The 16063-nt window shown below is 34.4% G+C and overlaps 1 protein-coding gene across 1 annotated transcript in view; it reads right to left on the bottom strand.

Moving 5' to 3' along the window:
* The window catches only part of LOC143223426 (neurogenic protein big brain-like), a 91264-nt gene that overhangs the window by 32702 nt on the left and 42499 nt on the right, over positions 1–16063 (bottom strand). The gene's annotated exons all lie outside the window — the stretch shown is intronic.

The raw sequence follows: 16063 nt of genomic DNA, 5'->3' as shown, positions 1-16063 counted from the left end.
ATGCAAAGTTTCTCAGTATGACGCAATGTATAGACCACATTGGGTTAAGATATGTCTCAAATAATGAAAAAAACATAGCGGTATCATGAACATGGATTGTCGTATTTATATATAAAAAATATTAATTATCAAAGTATGTGTTGAAAGCTTTTTTCTTGACAAAGGGCCTAAATCTTCAACTAGAAAATATTTTAGCTTTTGAGAAACATTGAAGAATATTTCGCTTCAATTTTACCGATTTTTTTGCAATAAGTGTTAGAAACACTTGACGATATTAATGGTTTTATGATTATTAAACTGTTTGCTACTCTGGTAATAATTCAGGTAACCCAGTTTTTAAACAATGTTACTCGTTTGATTGCACAACAACAGTTCAGGAAATTATGTAAATAATGCTATAAAGGATACCAATGGCATAGTTCTTATTCTAATTGACTATATAATTAAAATTCCACGCATATTTATTAAAATGTTCTATTTATCTGCAGTTTGAAAATAAATAAATTATGTGTTTACATCTTCCGGTAGAATATAAGCTATGCCGAGTCAAGGATAATGTGACAATTAAAAGGTAAACCAACCCGTGTTTAATGAGAGTACCACTAAAATAGTTGTTTAGAGAGTTTCCTAAGTAGTCTTAAAGTTTAAACTGTAATACGTACAAGTTTATGTATTGTTTTTGTGATATGTGTTTTTTTAGTTTCGGTTATATGTGAAGGAAACGTTTGACCCGTTACCTGACATATTCTATTTTTAAGTTGTATTTGCTCGCGCCTAATGGAGCACAACTCGTCACTGTTGTCATGTGAAAATTAAAACAAAAGCCTCAGTTATTAAGATTAAATTCGTCATACTAAAAGTCAGCACTCCAATGACTCAGTGATAACGCTGAAGGCTTACAACGCTAAAACCGGATTTCGATACCCGTGATTAGTACAGCAGATGGACCATTTTGTAGCAGTGCGCTTAACAAAACACATAGAAACAATATAAAAGTCAGAGCTTTAGGCTTAAGAACTTGTGTTTCAAAAAATGAAGAAGAAAATACAGTCACCAGACCCTGCCCTAGGTAAAATTGTGGCCTTTGTGAACTTAGTAGTCAGCACCCCTGCTCCTATAAAACTCACTAGAAGAACTTTCAATTGCAATGCCACTTTTGCGCTTATTTCTTTTGGCGCCCAGTGGAGAGACATACGTCAACAACCCCAATGGCTAACCCTGACAATAAAATAGTTATGGTTAATGAAGTAACTTTCAAGCATATTACTTATTAACAATATTCCAGTCTTTCAAATCATTGGCTTAATTTCGATATGTATTAACAACATTGCAGTCGTTCACATAATTGGGTGAATGTTGATTTTTTTCTTACTCAATAAAATCCAAACATATTTTCCCTAAAATTATTTTCTTATATGTAAGTATTGCAATGTGTTGAAACTTTCACTTTTGACTTGGAAGTTGGATAATTAGGTCTTTTAACGACTTGAAAAGTAACTTAGAACACAATAACCAACATAAAATTTACTAAAACATAGATGTTCAATATAAAATTAGTATAACAGAATTAAAAGCAATTAACTATCAAAAATAGTAATATTTTACTTACGTTTAAATAAGTTCGTTGCCCCAGGCTTAAAATAAAATAATTTTATGCTTTGATACATTTGATTTCCTGGTAGCCCAGCGGGGTAAGCCTTGAGGAATTATCACGTTAAAATTCAAGTTAACAAACATGCATTATTTAACGTAAAAGGAGCTGCAACTGACATTTAGCAAAATCGTACTTTCCTTGAATAGGATATTTTATTAAGCCTACTACACTTAAAAACATTAACAACATTTTTAGGAATAAGTATCGTGGATATTTATATACAATTCGTTGATATTGTCTAGAAAAATGGAGGACATGTCCTCTCCAGCAATTCATAAGAATTAAAAATAAAGCTGGGCAGTTGGTTATGTGTATCTTTCTAAATGACAGTTGCTTCTGTGTATATTTCTATGCGACCATATGCATTATTATTGACCAGACAACTGCAATACCCAATACTGAATTGCTTGTTAATTAATAACAGCTCCATAGTGTTCGTAAATCGTTTTATCGACCCAGATTTCTTCATGCAATGATAGTAACTCGAGTGTGGCTTCTATCGCCAGGATGCCAATAAAACTAATCTTTACAGACTTATGTGTCTCGGAGAGCAAAACAAACACAAAAGAAACGTAGAATTATTCGATATTGATTAACTTAAAGAAGGAATGTAACGTTAAAAGCCTCTCAGTTTTCTGTAACCTTCTATTTGTTTTGAAGGGACTATGAACATACGTTTTTTTCTTATATATACCGTGAATGACTTTGAAGAGCTGGATGGTGTTATTGGTCGGAGTTGATTTCTTCTAACAATAACAAGAAAATTAATTCGTCCAGGGATGAACTTAGTTGATTGAAATTCCATTTGAAATAAACTTTCCTTCTTTTTTCTTTTACAATAAAGCTTGAACAGGCACGGCTATAATCTGTAGCTGAATGTCCGGGGGTAGCCTTGCCCATTAACTTATGGTTATTAAGGTTCAGTAGGAGTGAAACAGCCTAGTTGACTGAAGGAATACAAATTGCGCCGTTTAGATAGCGCCTTAAAACGTGAACTTTGGTGGCAGAAACAAACAACTGTTGTCAGTTTCTTGGTTTGTTTCAGACTTTTTACGCACAGTTGTCTTTAATTTTGAACTGATAGGTGAGACAGAAAATAGCTAGTAAACAGCGCTTACCGCCAGCTCTTGGATACACTTTCCTGATCAAATAGTAGGGTTTTACGTAAAATAAGTGACGCCCGACGTTAAAATATGTACATAATTAAAAACATTTTAATTAAAGCAAATCTGTGATTATTGAAAAATTAGCTCTACGTGTTTCAAACATTGCAACGTCATCTTCAGGAGTTGCAACTTTGAAACATGTAGAGTTAACCTCTCAGTGGTTATAGATTGTACTTAATTAAAATGATTTTATATGTGTACCTATTTTGTTTGTAATTAGGCACAAATCTACACAATGGACTATCTGTGCTGTGCTCACACTGGGTATCGAAACCCGGATTTTAGCGTTGTAAGTCTGCAGACATGCCGCTGTGACACTGGAAAACGCCCTCTCCCCCTATAGTACAGCAATATGTCTTCGAATTTACAACGCAAAATCAGGGGTTCGATTCCCCTCGGTGGGCTCAGCAGATAGCCCGATGTGGCTTTGCTATAAGAAAACACAAACACGACACTGGAAAGCAAACCTATTTTAACGTTGGATGTTATTTATTATTTCATCATTATACATAATTGCAAGAAATAATACTGGGATTTTACCCTCATTCCAAAAGCGCATCCATGGCCTCAAAGTGCTACATGCGTTTTTTAAGGCAACTGGACGTGAACCAATAATCACCAAATCCATAATCTGAGCAACTTAGCCATTAGGTCACGCCTGGTCTTCCTGAAACTTATCTCCTAAATGAAACAACAGCATAACGGTTACAATGTAACTATAGTACGAAGACTCACAACTTTTCTTTAAAGTTACCAGTGGTGCAAAAAAACGGACAATACAACTACGTTGCAGTTAAGCACACATCTCTTGGTGACATTCTGAGTCAACCATAGTCTTTTGAAATTAATTGTACACTCTTTTTACTCTATTAACAACAATGTTAAGTGCTCATGGTTATTTCAGCTTTCACTAAACAACATTTCATTGATCAAATCACATTTTTTATTGAAAAGTAAGCATTTTTAAAATATATTTCATGTTTTTATATCAAAATACGGAAATTGTGTCGTCATGTTACGTATAAAGTATATTTGTGCATACAGAGGTTTGCATTACTTAGGGCCAGTTGCAATATTTCATCAAACGGAAACTTATTACTTGATTTAAATTCTATGTCGAATAAACATCACACGCGCTATAAACACATCAACACTGCTGTAGTTTTAACTCTTCTTACTTCCTTCCTTAAACAGGCGTAAGCGGGAAGTGTAAGAATATTAAATTTGATATCATCACCTAGCAACTCAAGAACGTCAAAACTCACGTTTCGGTCAGAAAAAGAGCAATCCCAGAATTCGTGGTTTGACAAGCTACTTTCCCTCTACTCTATCAGTTCAAAATTATGTGAATTTATACGAAAATCAGAAACAAACATAGCCTAAAAGTTTAAAACATCCCTACTCGCTAATTTCCATTACGTCTGTTCTTGTTACAATGGAGTTGTTATTAGCACTTCTTATTGTATATACGCCCGTTTACCATCATGGGGGAGAAATCGGGAAGGGGAGTGGCACAGAGAAAACGTTTGTTTGTTTGTTAGTTTTTTAATTTCGAGCAAAGTTACACGAGGGTTATCTGCGCTAGCCGTCCCTAATTTAGTAGTGTAACAATGGAGGGAAGGCAGCTAGTCATCACCACCCACCGCCAACTCTTGGGCTACTCTTTTACCAATGAATAGTGGGATTGACCCTCACATTATAACGCCTCCACGGCGAAAGGGCGAACATGTTTGGTGCCATGGAGATTCGAACCCGCGATCATCAGATTACGAGTCGAGTGCCTTAACCACCTGGCCACGACTGGGCTCTGGGAAAATGTGCCTCCAACGTTTTATAAAGTAGTAAAATGCCCCATCTATAATAAATAAAAAACTCTCATATTTTAAATATAATAAAATCAGTAAAACAGCACGTGGAACCAGTATTAAAATTGGCTTGATTTAATTAACTTGGCATCAATTTGACAAATCAGTACAAACGCGAAGATGCTTTTCTATATTCAAAATGCTTCTTCTACCTATACTTTGATTGCACAGAGCTCGCAGACGGACATAATTTCTTCCATATTTTCATCTGTGATGAGGTTCACTTGAAAGATAAGTTGATCAGATAAACATGACATGCGAGTCATTTTATTTTTCTAGATTTATAAAAAGGAAATAAAAACCAAAACCTTCGTCTCAGTATGTACCAGTATATTTTCAAGAACAAAATCCATTCGTCCCGGTGTGCTCCTTCCAGTATATTCTCAAAAAAAGAAAATAATTATTCCCGGTGTTCTCCTACAAGTATATTCGGCCTAGCATGGCCAGGTGGTTAAGGCGCTCGACTCGTAGTCCAAGGGTCACAGGTTCGAATCTCCGTTACACTAAACTTGCTCACCCTTTCAGCCATTACTGTGTCACGGTCAATCTCACTTTCCGTTGGAGAAAGAGCAGCCCAAGAGTTGGCGGTGGGTGATGATGACTAGTTGCCTTCCCTCTAGTCTTACCCTGCTAAATTAGGGACGGCTAGCGCAGATAGCCCTCGTGTAGCTTTGTGAGAAATTAAAGCAAACAAACTAGTATATTCTTAATTAAGAACCCAATTTGTCCCGGTTTTCTCCTACCAGTATATTCTCAGAAAAGAAACCAATTCATTCTGGTGTTCTTTATCGGTATATTCTTAAGAGAGAAATTCTTTCGTCGCGGTGTTCTCCTATCAATATATTCTCAAGAAAATTATACTTTCGTCCCGATGTTTTCTCCTTTCAGTATATTCTTGAGAGAAATCTTCTGCTCTCGTATCAGTATATTTTTTTATTAACCAAATCTACTTGAATCAACTAAAGAGTTTGTTTGTTTTGTATTTCGCGCAAAGCTACTCAAGGGCTATCTGCGCTAGCCGTCCCTAATTTAGCAGTTTAGACTCGAGGGAAGGCAGCTAGTCATCACCACCCACCGCCAACTCTTGGGCTACTCTTTTACCAAAGAATAGTGGGATTGACAGTCACATTATAACGCCCCCACGGCTGAAAGGGCGAGCATTTTTGGTGCGACCGGGCTTCGAACCCGCGACCCTTGTATTACGAGTCGAACGCTTTAACACGTTTGGTCATGCCGGGCCCCGACTAAAGAGAGAAGAACATTTTACAATGCATTTGCTAATTTCACATTGGGCATAATATGATATGTAGTTTTCAAGTCAAGTAGAGTACGACTCCTTCTGTTGTATCTTTTATAGTTGTAAGCGTAACTACAACAGATATGCCAAATTTCACGTACTGTCCGCGAATTTCACGAAATCTGAACTTTTTTTCACGTCCCTCACTGCCCAGAGTACAAATCTTACTTGTTGATGTTCAATTAGACTAAACCTTAGTCATTTCACGTATTGTTCAGTGTGTAGCAGCTCTCTAAGTGACTGCGTTATTCTTTGATGATGTCCTCTAAATGAAAATGGAAACATTTCTAATCGATTCACTTTCGTCGTTTATCCTAGCTGAAAAGAGCTTCTAAACGGTACATTGGTGTTTTAGTTCACGTGCTTACAATTTGTTTCTATGACGCTGTTGTTACGTTACATTGTACGTCACATATGCTCGTTTTTGACGAGAATTCTTTTTTCATTTTACGCTATACTGTTCTTACTACAATGAGCCGCAGACAGATCTAGATGGATAACAATTACGAAAGCTAGTGATGACTAGCTGCCTTCCCTCTAGTCTTACACTACTAAATTAGGGACGACTAGCACAGATAGCCCTCGAGTAGCTTTGTGCGAAATTCACAAAAACACAAAACACACATACTTTATCTTTCTTTTTTTTTCCTTCTAAAATTCTGAGTAGAAATTTGTATTCATTGTAATAATTGTAATCTGAATTGCCCGCCAGAATGGCCACTCTTACACTAGCTTCCAGGTTATAAGGAAATGAAATCATCTTTCCTTTTTCAAATTTTCTCATAAAAAAAAAACACAACATAGTGGCTGCACGTGTTGTTCCATACAAGATCTGGATCCCTAACAGTAGAAGGTCGCTTTCACTCGATTCACTGTGTTGTCAGTATAAATGGCCAAGAAAGCTTCAAAGCAATTTATCTGCCGATGTATAAGTTGTTTTAAAAATCTGGGACTTTTAAACAGTATGCATCTTTTACCAGTTTTATATACGTGATTAATTATGACGCTATCAAAGCACAAGAATGTCGAGTTAGTCCTGTTGTTACCTCAAACGTATTTAGAATTACAAGAACTACATGTGGGACACATTCTGTAAAATTCGTTGAAGTGCATACAGTTCCAGACACTTCGTAAGTTGGCTAAATGCGATACCTGTCTGAACGTAAACACTATATCGAGGAAGGGGAACATTGTTCAGCGAACATCCTAAACTCCGCATCTTTTGATTTTGAGGACAAATCGATTTCTTTATTGATGTATATTCTTCCGTTATAAAATGAATACCATAAACTGTGAACACCCCTCTATAGTCCACCTGATTCCTCGATTTTCGTTTTATTGAATCGCAGACTGGGTATTAAAGTGATAATATATTCATGAAGATATTTACTTGAAAGAAAATAATCTTGCAGGATAAAGTAATCTTTATATCTATCTTTAAGGTCAAATTCAGTTTTTAGAAATGTTTCTCTCTTACTACTGTATAATAATATTTCTGTTGGCGTCCCATATCTTCGTAATCTTCACAACAGAAATTCTACAAACCTTAAAATAAAACTGAAATCCGTGCCTAACTAATGAAGCAGACATTTGATAACAGCGGAATAGCAATTATTATTGTATGGCACTGGGCACTAGCTCTCGAAATTCAAGGAATGTTGGAAGTTAAAATAACTCGAATAGGAAACCTTTTAAGGGCTCTTACCGATTAAAATTAGTTACTTTAGTGGTACATTTGACGTAAACACGTACACTGTTAGTTCCTGTTTTAGTTTTAATTTTTTAAATTTCCCTTATCCACATTGAGTTAGTCAGTTCATAGATATTGAACGAGTCATGTTTTTCGTATATTTAATAATTATTAATTTCGAGTGTAGCTTTGAGACTGATGGATTTCTTTAAATAATTATTCTAGAACGTGCCACTTCTAATAGCACAGTTTGAATCAAGTTTACAAATATGATATGAAATCACGTATAATTGTTAAGTACACTTGAGGTAATATTCTTAAGTGGTTACCATATTTTCCACGCAGATTGGCCGAATCTATTTGCCAACATTACTGGCGTCGTTAAGTCAATATACATCTCCAAGACATATTAACATAGTTCAAAAAATTGTTATAACCAAGGCCATCCAAAGATGGGATGGCATTTAGGAAAATCTTAACCTAGACTTTCAGTTGGAAACGACCCTTCAAGCACGTATTAATGTTTAATAAAAACTGAAAAAATAGAAGTGAGACAGAAAAAATTATTTCGATGAAAAAAAAGAATATGAATCGTATAAGATAAGGTCCCTAAAAATATTTTGTAAAAAGTTTATTTACAATTGATATTCGGTAAGGTACCAGTTTGAAGGCTATCTTCTCTTGAAGTTTAAAAAATGTATCTCTAGTTTTATGTAAATAAAAGAATAAAATTAGCATGACGATGACCGAAGAAGGTCGAAACGTTGTTCACTCCTCTACGTAAAAAATTAGCATAATTAATCTCTTGATTACATAATTAATCTAATGATAACATAATTAGCATAATAATAACATAATGATAACATCATTAGCATAATTAACATAATGATAACATCATTAGCATAATTAACATAATGATAACATAATTAGTCTAATGATAACTAATTAGCATGATTAACATAATAATAACATAATTAATCTAATGATAACATAATTAGCATTACTAAACATACAAATTAATTAGTTTACTTTGAAAACTAATAAATGTATATATATAAGACCGTATAAGATATACACATATAGTTCTTTGGGAAAGAACCTCTATATTTTTAAGTTTGTTCGGAGTGAAATATCTTAGATGATTTTTATGCTTTAACTGAAGACCACGATATTACAGAAATATTCAAAATAACTGTAATATTTAAAACACGTTATCAAGCTTTCAGTTGTGTTACGTTTAATGTTATTCATACTTTCACAAAGTGATAAGAACGCTTTTACTGCACTTAGGTCACATCTTCGACATTTTTTGGACCCATTGCACATATTTTTATGAAGCTTTGATCTTTCTCTCATACCGCTGAATGCACGTATAATTCCATATTAGTGACGTCACAAATATAACATACTTGTAGAAGTCCGACAAGCTCGTGTTGACAGTCTTTGGTATTTCAGGTTCTTGACCTGATCTGGGATGTATTACATGTAGTTCTCATAATGGAAGATAAGACATCACTGATAAATACAAGTAATGTGCTAGTATATTACATATATGCATATATATAATGCCAATTATTAATATTTTTAAAACCGAAATCAAGAGTACTCCAGTTAATTGTCACTACATGGAGATGTTAATAGCAAAGAGTCCATTTACTTTTTGAAAGTTTTAACAACTCTCTAACGAAATCAAACTTACAGAGATTTCTCATCTCACGACGATCTAACTGTTTATAGGAACGTTTTTTATGTGAATTACTGAATTTAGGTTTTCATATTGCTTTGTGACCTAAGAAGTGCTACATTATTACAATAAAAAGTTTCCAAGCATTATAATAAAAACTGAATATTCGTACGATTTATCATAAAAAATAATGCAAATTATGATAGTTTTAAAATTACAATAAGGCCCAGTCCTTCTCATGTGGTTTTCTTATTGGACAATGGTTCAAAGAGTTTTAGGTTCGAGACTTAACGCGCTCTAAACAGTAGTTATTCGTAATTCTTGATGACGAGAAGCCCACTTAAAATAAACGGCTGGTTTACAGTAGATACAGCAGTCATTCGCTTTCCTCCTGGACAGCAGTTCAAACTTAGGAAAATCTGAATCTAAGTTTTTTTTTCATCTGGCTGTTTAGCTCTTTGTGCACATTAGGTGTCATTCATATGACGGAACAAACTAATATAATAAAAAATTGATATAGAACTCATCAATTTAAAACAATGTTTGAAAGGTGTTGTGTCATCCTGATATATGTTTTCCTGAATAATATCATGGCTAGTAGTAATACGCTAACCATATTGGTAAGTAAATAGAATTTACTTAAAATTTCAGAACAAATATTTGTATTGAAACTTCTAAAAAACCGTTACGTGTGTTTTACTCCTAAACAAGACTATTTTCCTGTTTTGTTTTTTTTCCAAAATCGGCAAAACCGAAAATTTCGCTCAAAGCTACACAAGGGCTATCTGCGCTAGCCGTCCATAATTTAGCAAGGTAAGACTAGAGGGAAGGCATCTAGTCATCACTCTTGGGCTGCTGTTTTACCAACGAAGAGCGGAATTGACCGTAACATTATAACGCCCCCACGGCTGAAAGGGCGAGCATGTTTGGTGTGACGGGGATTAGAATCTGCGATTACGAATCGAACGCTTTAACCCAACTGGCCATGCCGGACCCCCATAAAAGTAAGTTAAAATAAATGTTTTTTTTTCTTTCTCTGAGACAAAGATCATTGTCTGGCACACAGCTCCTAAATGTCAATTTCGATTGAATTACATCTGGTAATAGTGTTTTACTGGTCTTAAAAACTGTTAACTAAAAAACCAAGAAAATAAGTCATACTGAGTACTTCAAATGGTGTGGTTCCTTAAAACAATTTTGTCTTTACACTTAAAGTGTATGATATCAAATACATACATATATATATGTATATTTATTTAGAGAAAAGTGATACTGGTAGAGTTAAGTAAATTAAATTAATACAAAATCAAAATGAAGGACTGTATTACAAACAGCAAATCCTAACCTCTGACTAATTATATTAGTTTGTTATAACCAAAAACAAGCCGTAACAAAAAAAGTTGTAACGTGGGATATAAAATGTACTCTAGTTTCAGGAGGTGACTGCGGAAGTAGGACCCACATTACGGTGGGGATCCACCATCTGTCATTCTTATCCTCCAGTCGCCAGTCTCACATAAAGAAATAAAATAAAGTAAAGAAATAGCAATAAAAATTAAAATTAAAGGTATAGATATTATGAGAGCGAGACGTAGGTGTTCAAGCCCGCAACATCTCACGTATATATAATCCTTCACTGCCTGAAGACAGTTGTGGGAAGATGACTTCCCTCCAAAGCAAAGAAGAAGTAAAAAACAAGAAAAGTAAGGTACTATAACTGGTGGTAAGTAAGTAACACAAATTAACTTACCTTTTGAACTTAGCATTCCAGCTGCCATTATGGTAAAAAGGCATTAACTGGTAGCTCATTAGACGAATTATACTAGTATTAAGGGTCCCATCCAGTTAGCTAAATAAAATACTATAACTCGCAACCATTACCCATTAAGTCTACTGTAATTATCGTGTTCTTAACAAGACTTTATATGTGATAAGGTGTTCATTCGCATGAAATAGTGCCATGCTGTTAAATGATCTTATTCATAACTAAAAATAGTTATTAGAAAGTTTTAGTGAAAATTCTTTCATTTTTATTTCTTTATATTCATTTAATACATTTTTATATTTGTTACAGAATAGTTTAATAATTTTACTTAAAGTTTTTTTGTTAAATCCATTAACTATTAATTTTTGTATCAGTACTTCAGCATTACTGATAAAATATTGTAATTTATTACGAATTTTACAATATCTGAATAACTGTGAAATTATAATAGTAATAACACATATCCCACATTATAGCTTGTACCCTTTGATCCTTTAGATTAGTGAGAAGTTTTTATTTTTATTTCGGCTTATTTTTGGTTATAACAAACTAATATATACGATTAATTAAATATAGTTATTTAAAGAATGTTTATTAAAGTAACTATTCTCGGAAAGTATGAAAATGAACTATTTGAATAGGTATGATCAGTTAATAATAAGATCCGACAGATATTTATCCAGAAAATGTGATTTTAATATTTTGGTTTGTTGTGAATTTCGAGCACAACAATTTGAGAGATATCTACGTTAAATGTTTCTCATTTGGAAAAAACAGACTAGATGAAAGGCAACAAGACAACATCATGGGCTTCTATTTTATCAACGCAGAGTGAGAGTGACTGTACCATTATAACGCCCACACGATCCAAAGGGCGAACGTGTTCGGTGACTTGATTCTACCTTGCGACCTAGATATAACGAGTCAAACGCTATTATTACTAGGCTATGACAGGCAAAATATTTTGAGTTAAATTTCAGTGAAAAAAAAACAACAACAAACCTGAATGCATCAAGAAATACAGAGGTTGAGTACAGTATACTGAAGCATTTTATATATGGAAAGCAGCGGTCATGTAACAACTACGGGTGATAAAAAGTAGCGGTAGAGAAGAATGTATAAGAACTACATTTTGGCATTGTCAGATGCTATGCAGATAGTGTGATACTTTTAAAAATGGATCGCTTTTTGGAAGGGTATGTAACAACCCTTTCTGACGCAAAATATTCATACGCTCAGGTTATAAAGATGAGTTTAGACAAGGGATTCGAAATTTCAAGATGGAGATATTTTTTGTACTTAATGGTATTGCAAAACATAGAACATAAATCAACTTGGGAACCATGGCTATCCAGAGAGACACTTGTGGAAAGTCGTAACCTAGATTACAAAGGGTAAGGAAAGTGCTGTGTCTTGAAACAGGAGAGAACGCACAAATAGAAAGATCAGTGGCAAAAGCCTTCCACCCGTTCGAAGCAACAGTATTCAATATAATATAAAGAAGAATCTTTGGTGGAAACGAGGCAAACAGGGTATTAATTCGCCAATATAATGCTTCCTGTAATACTCATTGCATATCTCAAGCAGCAGAGATCTAAACGAGTGTTTACTGCTTCTTAAAAAGACACACTGATCAAATCACCGATAGATTTTTATGCAATCAAAATATTGAAATGGGCAGGAGCAAACCAACATTCTCATATACTAAATGGATTATAGAAGATAAACAGGAGGAGTGTTGTGCTTTAGACATGACAAGTTTACGATGTTGCTTTTTTGTAATAGAATCAACGCTGCAGAGCTAAATTCAAGAAGTACAGTCGTCAGAAAAAGCATGTCCAGTCAAGGTGATGTCAGGGTCCAAAATCGTTTCAAATTAATGTATGTAACACGTTGTATAATGAATTATAATGAATAAGATTAAATAAACCTAGACTGATTTTCAGCCTCCAAATAGTAATTTTAAATAGAAACAACTAATTAATTTTTGTATTCTTGTTATGTGGCATGATGAAGTTATCAAGTTATACCAGTACTTTAGCACATAACAAACCAACAAGAATATATCACCTCTGATTAATCTTCAAGCATGTTCCACATGTTTTTGCTAAAAATAAACAGTCTACTGAAGGCTTTCTAATTTTACCGAAGTTATAAAACAGTTTTTGTAAGCAATGTAGATAAAATATCCATACTGGTAGATTACGAAACAATCAAAGTACTTGTGCAGCAGGTTAACCATCAGTCTTCAATTAATTTCTTGGTAATTTATCATCGAAATGTTTAAGAGATTTTCATAAACCTCACATCTTCTTAATAGCTAAAAGTATTTTAATTTTTTGAGGTGAAATTTAGTGAATGTAATTAATTTGAATATAAAGAAATTTCACTAAAGATGGGTAACTCACTGGGTAGGGGGGATCTTATGGAGAAAAAATATATCATGTATATCATTTTATAATTCTAGAGATTCGGGTTTCAATACCCACAGTGGCCAGAGCACAGATAATTCAGTATGTAGTTTTGTTCTTAACAAGGAATAAATAAAAAAGAGAATTCTTTGTAAAATAAACAACTGAATCAAATGACATATAGTGTTCCTCGGTTTCTTCTATAAACCTTCTGATTAAAAAAATATTGTATTCAATGCAAATGGCGAACACAGTTTGTTTTTCTTATAACAAAGCCACATCGTGTTATCTACCGAGTCGAAACGAACCCCTGATTTTAGAATTGTAAATCCGAAGCCTGACCGCTGTACCAGTAGGAAACAAAACGAACAGCCCAAATAGTAGATAATCTAATCCTGGAAGTTGATAGGTAAGACTTCTGTGCTTATTGGTTGAACGAATTTGAGAAAGATTTATTAAAGATAGTTTTGCTTGTTTGTAATTAAGCACAAACCTATACAATGAATTATCTGTTTTCTCCCCACCACGGGTATCAAAAATCAGATTCTAGCGTCGTAAGTCCGCAGATATATCTCTGTGCCACCGGGAAGTATTATAGATTGGACATTTTTATGCTTATACAGAGGAGAATAGACGTCCAAAAAGTACTGTTCATTTCTCTTTTCTTCAAGTTGTCTTGTCAGTTTTAATATCTTGATATGCTGCAGAGTTACTCTTTTTATTTGCTGTGAAAAATATTAAAAAATTTGCAGTTCATTTTCTCTGAGGCCCGGCATGGCCAAGTGGTTAAGGCACGCAACTCGTAATTCGAGGGTCGCGGGTTCGAATCCCCGTCACACCAGACATGCTCGCCTTTTCAGCCGTGGAAGTTATAATGTGCGTTGGTAAAAGAGTAGCCCAAAAGTTGGCGGTGCGTGGTGATGACTAGCTGCCTTTCCTCTTTTCTTACACTGCTAAGTTAGGGACGGCTAGCGCAGATAGAGGCCTGGAGTATCTTTGCGCAAAAAACAAACACAATTGGGTTGTAGCTTTGCGTAAAATTAAACAAACATTTTCTCTGTCACATATAGAAGTTTATGACATATACTATAAAAATTTATCAGCAAAAATAGAAATCTTAACTGAATTTCGTAAACTATGAGATTGAACAACCAAACTCATGTTTGTAATTTCATTTTAAACGTATTTTAAACTCGTAAGGTTCCCACTTCTCTCCAGTCTGTGCGGTTGTTTTTATCACTTTTATCTTTCAGTGTATTAGCAGAGGTGGATTTGTAGATTCTCAAAACTGGAAGTTTTAGTTTAATATTGTAAGAAGTCAACGAAAAAAATAAACTTCTACTGTTGGATCTTCTTTTTGTGTATTTAAATGACTTTGTTTTGTTTTTGAATTTCGCGCAAAGCCGTCCCTAATTTAATATTGTAAGGCTAGAGGGAAGGCAGCTAGTCATCACCACCCACCGCCAACTCTTGGGCTACTCTTTTACCAACGAATAGTGGGATTGATCGTCACATTATAAAGCTCCCACGACTGAAAAGGCGAGCATGTTTGGTGCAACCGAGATTTGAACCCGCGACTTAGATAAATGACTTAGAGGAAAGTGAATATTATCCCATTTTACGGATTTAATCAGTTACATGGCACTGATCTTTTCATGTTGAATGGTATTTTATCAGCAAAAGGGCGAAAGGACAGATCAAAGAATCCTAGGATTCAAGCATTTTGAGCTGCTGATCCGAGGGAGGGTAGACAGTTATCAGCATACGCCGCCACGAGAGCTTTGTATTGCTTCGTGAGCCAGATAATTGGAGTCATTGTTACTTTAATAACACTTCTACAGATGAAAGCATGAGGAATTTGTTTAACGATATTGCAGCTCGGGTCTTGGACCTTCCATTTTGCAACCTAGCATGCTGATAATTAGGTCATGTCCAGGACGAAAAGCATGCTATTAAAAATAGCTTGTTGTAATATAACAAACAGAAAAGGGAAATTCTGCAGAAAGAGCTATAAATTATGAAGTATTCAGATAATTTCTACTTCCAAACCGTAATTTCCACATGGTGGTAAGAGCGCTGGAACCGTGTAGTGTATCTTTACGTTTAAACAAATAAACCATAAACAGCAAGTGTTGTCTTTCCTGCGCTTGAGAAACAAACCGACATAGGAAAAACCAACAACAAAGGAAAAGACTGATATCATAAACTTGTTAATAGTTTATAATTCAATGATGGTACACTAAATATAAGACTAAGATTACAACATGTATTGCATATCAGTATGGGTATTAACAGTACAGAATTTCTAACTGGTTATATTCTACTGAATATATAATAGGAAATTGTTTAGCCAACAGAGCATGACAGTGCTTTGATTTAATGTTTGAGGTATCTCTTTGAATAAAATAAATTAGTTTAAAACCACTATAAACGTAAAATAATAGTTAAAAATACGTAATAACATACACGACGATTTAAGATTTCGAAATGTTGTGTGTTACGCCTATTTTGTAGTGTTTATTCGCCTATTT

This window comes from Tachypleus tridentatus, chromosome 8 (assembly GCF_004210375.1).
Source record: "Tachypleus tridentatus isolate NWPU-2018 chromosome 8, ASM421037v1, whole genome shotgun sequence".
Taxonomy (NCBI): Eukaryota; Metazoa; Arthropoda; class Merostomata; order Xiphosura; family Limulidae; genus Tachypleus; species Tachypleus tridentatus.
This window is presented reverse-complemented; position numbering and strand designations above follow the sequence as displayed.